The sequence below is a fragment of the Scylla paramamosain genome, chromosome 2, assembly GCF_035594125.1.
Source record: "Scylla paramamosain isolate STU-SP2022 chromosome 2, ASM3559412v1, whole genome shotgun sequence".
Classification (NCBI taxonomy): domain Eukaryota; kingdom Metazoa; phylum Arthropoda; class Malacostraca; order Decapoda; family Portunidae; genus Scylla; species Scylla paramamosain.
Genome location: NC_087152.1, coordinates 13,560,001 through 13,565,243, shown reverse-complemented (window position 1 = coordinate 13,565,243; position 5,243 = coordinate 13,560,001). Strand labels below are relative to the sequence as shown.

The window sequence follows — 5,243 nt, the reverse complement described above, 5'->3', positions numbered from 1 at the left end:
AACCGCAATTGCATTGCGACATTTACACTATTTCAATCGAGAGAAAGCAGTCAAGAAAGTACGGATTAGTTTGGACAGGTACGAAACATGCATTTATTTCCTCTTGTCGTCAATGAAAGTTTCAATGGCATCCCTGTAATGTCTGCATTGGAAACGATAATTTGATGATTACATATGAAATATTATAGGCATGCAATCACATAATGTAAAGGTTTTCCTTCACCACACAGACCTTATGATCGTGTCGCATAGGCCATGGGGATGACAGTGAATGCTGTACGGGTGATGGTGAAGCACAGCACGACCTCGCGTTCTGGGTCACCAAACACCGCCCGTGGCAGCCACTCCCCCGACATCACCGCCTGGAAAACCGACGTCTTTGACAACTTCGCCGTTGGTGCCATTCGTCGCCATGTACACAGCAAATTTGCTGCCAAACAACCCGTCACTATTGGTATGGTGAGTGAAGAGTTAAAGAGGGCGGATATCATCCCGGAGGAAACCTCATAGACGACAGTGTGGCGATTACTTCACATCATGGGGGTTCAGGCATAAGACATCACAAAGGAAAATGTACGTGAAGAAGGAAACTTTAGATGTGTGTCGTCGTGTTAACGCTCTTCGATCACTCAGGAAGCATCGGGAGGAGGGGAGACAGGTGGTTTACAGCGCCCTATTCATTCGCTGGCTGACATCACAGCTTCTGCCGGCGCTCGCTGAGCCATCGGTGCTGGTGCTGGACAACGCACCCTACCACACTCAACTGACCGAGGAGACCTGTTGTCCACCACTGGCACTAGAAAAGCGGAGATCGTGAAATGGCTGGAGTGCCGCAGCCTACCATTCCAACCACATGCTTTGCGCCCTGAGCTGCTGCTGATATGCAAGGAGAACCGGCCCGAACCACGTTACACGGTTTACGAAATTATCCGATCATGGGGTCATGAGGTTATCCGGTTGCCACCTGCTCATCCAGAGTTAAACCTCATCGAACAAGTGTGGGGCTGTATTAAGCGACATGTGCGTTCAGCGTTGCAGTGGTTCACTCGGGCAGACCTGCAAGCGCGGCTTCTGGAGGCAAAGCTTATCGCAATCAAGGAGGTGTGGGCGGGTGCTGTGAGAAGGTCCAGATCGTTCGAGGAAGAGGACTGGTCATCGGACAACATACATGAAGGTGTGGAACCCATCACTATCACCATCAACAGCGATGACGAGGATGAACTGTTTATCCATAGTGATATGGAATTAAATAAAATGCATGTCCAGTTATTGTCATAATCGCCCCACTCATCATATGTATAAACTTGTTATCGAATACCCTCTCCGGATGCATGGTATTCAATAATTATTATATTTTGTTCAGAGAGAGAGAGAGAGAGAGAGAGAGAGAGAGAGAGAGAGAGAGAGAGAGAGAGAGGAGGGAGGAAATGGGGAGGAAGTAGGGAAGGGGAGGACTATGGGGTAGACGAGGTAGTTTGTGATGACGTCACAACTTCACCTGTTCGATTTGCTTCACGGGTGTCGGTTACGACACATTTAAACTCAAGAGTAAATGCATAATTAAATACACCTATGAATGCACTATAACGTCAAAAACTAGGGCAGCGTGTGAATTAGGCCATGCTAATATATCATGCTGATGTGAATGATTATTTTGGAAATATAAGAGAAAACGATGGGTCAAGCCAGCTGAAATATTTAGTAGGTCTGTCTGGATAAAGGCAAAACTCTTGCATCGGGGACTCTCGATGTTGTATGTCTCTACGTGACATAGCGATTTAAGCTGTATGGGCATTTATAAGATTATGTTGTCGGCGATGAAGAAATTTTGAGTATCCCATGTATGGTGTGGGTGACCATGGTGTGAGGTGACGCGTGGTGCAAAAATTGCTAGCTTTGGTTCTCGGACACGGAGACTTCTTAGTCTACCAGACTACTGAGCACTTGTAGCTGGTATAATTAAGACAAAAAATATTGTCATATGGGCTTGTAGCCACAGTCGTCTCGTGTGATTCTTGGTTTTCCTCCTGTGAGGGGGTTGGCGCATGTTGCCCTGTGGAACCTCATCACTGCCATACCCATGTGGTAAGAACTAAGAAACAGACGTTAGACGCAAATAGAGACTGACAGACTCAGCGCCACTGCATGTAGTAAAAGTCTGTGATCCCTCACGTAAGATATGACTGAGTATTGTCCTACTAAAGAGGTTCTTCCATCCCATGAACTAAAACGCAACATTGCTTTAGCTGCCACAACCTTGCTTGCCAAATTCATTGTCAGCCACACCAGAGGCAGCTAATGTTTCGTATGGAAGGGTTGTCTTATCTTGGCTCCGTGTCAGATGTCATGTTGTACATAGTTCAATTTGCAGTTGAATAATGGAATCTCAATAATCGAGACTCGCTAAGAGCGTCTCCTCATATTGACATGACGGGTCGGGGAGTGTTCTGTATGTGTGTGTGTGTGTGTGTGTGTGTGTGTGTTACAATGAATATTGCTGTAATCATGGAAATTAATAGCAGAAAAAAAAAAAAATCAGGAAACACGTGTTATCGCCTTAAGATATATCTTACCTGGGTGGCCTTGGTGTAGGAGGTCATCCAGCTTGCTATATGTATAGAATATGTGCAAACAGCTCTGTATCTATTTGTTCACCCCTTTGTATAATCATCGGCTTTACCTTTTCGTTTATTTAAGCGTTGCAGTATCCACCAATGTCCACCAGCCGACCCAGTATAACAAATTATTGCAATCATGATTTTTTTTTTCTGTTTTTGTTTGCTTAGGTGAACTTTCTGTCTATTTCTTAAAGGGCGATACATGTTGTTTTGAAATAATGTACTACTTATCTTAAATAATAATAATAATAATAATAATAATAATAATAATAATAGTAATAATGATAATAATAATAATAATAATAATAAAGAAGATAAATTAAATAAACTGTTCACGAAGAAAAGGATGCAAACACATAATTCTAAGCTGGCCTGATAGCATGTTTTTATTAGGTACAGATTGAGGCTCCATCAGCTTTATATTTTTATTTATCATTGATTAAATAATTCATTAATATCATGACCTTCCCCTAAACTCCTGTTCACGCTGTACAGCCCATAATTAGGCTGAAGTGTGTACACAGACGCAGTATCTCTTGTAAAATTTCCCAGTATTACGCCTCCTGAGCTTCTGATTCAAATGTAAGAATATACACGGGGACTTACTGCGTTATGAAAATTCCTGATAACATGACAGTGCCTTTAGAGATAACACGATGACTACTTCCCTGTGTTAGTTTTCCAGTTAGCTTGCTGAGGGGATGACTTGTGCCGTTCGCATCCAGCATGAATTGTATATTGTCATTATTCACTTTTGCAAGGGTCCATGTTTGTATGACCGGCAATAACGGCGGGTCATTGTGACAGCCAGACTCGCCTCTTTTCTCTTGAAGACATCTAAAATAGTGCTCATCTTTCTTTTTAGCTTTTTCTTCCTCTTACACAGCAATCGCGCTCACTGCATGTGCTAAAATTTTTAAATTGTGCGGTTAGCTTCGCCCATCCCGCTGTTGGGGATCTTGTGGGACGTCGATTGTAGTCTTCTTTGTTGCTATGAACACCTGCTGACACAAGATATGAAAAAAGTATCCGTGGATACGTGTTTATAAAAGTTCGACCTAGTTGGGAGCCTGGAAACGATCTTGGGACGCGTATACGTATCTGGATGTATGTTACGATTGTACGGAATGTTCTTTGTTCAAAGGCCAACGTATCTCTAAGCTCATTGAAATCTACTAATGATGTTTTTTCTTTTTCTTTTATTTTTTGTTATCTCGCGAACTGAGGTAAACGCAAAAACAAAGATAGATGAAGATAGTGGAATGTGTAATTAGTGCCAGTATTCGTGAGAAAATAAGGTGAGTGGATCCTGAATGTCCTTTCGATCTGTAGAGCTGTTGACGGGATGGCGGCAAGGCTGAGGAACAGTATATACACGTACTGTAGTCTCTCATCCTTGGGTGGCGGTACAGCTTTTCGTAAAGCCTTTGATAAGACGTCACGGATGCAGGCTGACCTCAGTATCACCTCAGACACAATGATTTGGCAGGACATCGGGTTTCATGTGTCTGTTGGAGGCTATAAAAGATAAAGAAGTTGCTATTTATTCATTCATTATTATCATTATTATTATTATTATTATTATTATTATTATTATTGTTGTTGTTGTTGTTGTTGTTGTTGTTGTTGTTGTTGTTGTTGTTGTTGTTGTTGTTGCTGTTGTTGCTGCTGCTGCTGCTGCTGCAGCTGCTACTGTTGCTGCTTCTGCTTCTGTTGTTGTTGTTGTTGTTATTTTATTTTATTTTATTTTATTTATTTATTTTTTTTTTTCAATCTCTCGCTCTACAAAGTATTTCACCTACTTTCCCAGTGTGTTTGGGTGTGTCACGCACGAGCTCTCCACGCAGGGCGTTGACATTGGCAAAGGCGAATTTGTGTTGTCAAATTACCCTGAGATTAGATAGTTATTTGTCAGTTTATTATATGAAAACATAAAGATGAAGTAAAGTTGACAACCGGCCTGGCTTTAGTCATGAAACCTCCACAAGAAAAGATTCGTGGAATGCTTTATTTATTTTTATTTATTTACTTTTTTTAATTGCCGTTTTGTGTGTCTGTGTGTGTGTGTGTGTGTGCACTCTAATTGAGGATTAAGGATTTTATTTATTAGCTTTGTTACATCCCTCTTACTGTGATATCCTAGAGAGAGAGAGAGAGAGAGAGAGAGAGAGAGAGAGAGAGAGAGAGAGAGAGAGATGATGATGATGATGCAGGTTTCAATATTGCTCTTTGGCAGGAAATGGGTAAGGGACGATGTATTATACCTTACATTGAGTCATAACCAATTTTTATTAACAACTCGAAAAATAACTGATGAATGGGTTCAAATATGCAGTTTGCTTATTTGTCTTAATAACCATTTTACTTGCATATCAAACAATCGACATGAATGTGCCTTGTTCAACCAGAGTGAGTGTTAAATATATCCTTGTTGACATTGATCAGCTGTGAGGAGCTAAGCGAAGGTGGCTAGTGTCTCCATAGGAACGGTCGCTGTTACCATTACTCCCATCTTGTCCATCACTCATGCGGCGTCCTTTTTAAACAATGAGCTGATTTTTTTTTTGTGTAGATTTTTGACTGGCTGAAGGTGATGATCACGAGAAGAAAAAACCCAGAGACACG

The 5,243-nt window shown here is 41.6% G+C and overlaps 1 protein-coding gene across 1 annotated transcript in view; it reads left to right on the top strand.

Annotated features, from left to right (window-relative positions):
* The first annotated feature begins 5,193 nt into the window (after positions 1-5,193).
* Positions 5,194-5,243, top strand: part of LOC135110522 (amyloid protein-binding protein 2-like) — a 33,194-nt gene continuing 33,144 nt past the window's right edge. Inside the window, exon 1 of the mRNA XM_064022930.1 lies at positions 5,194-5,243. This exon is cut by the window's right edge and continues 210 nt beyond it. The gene's annotated coding sequence lies outside the window, so the exon portion shown is untranslated.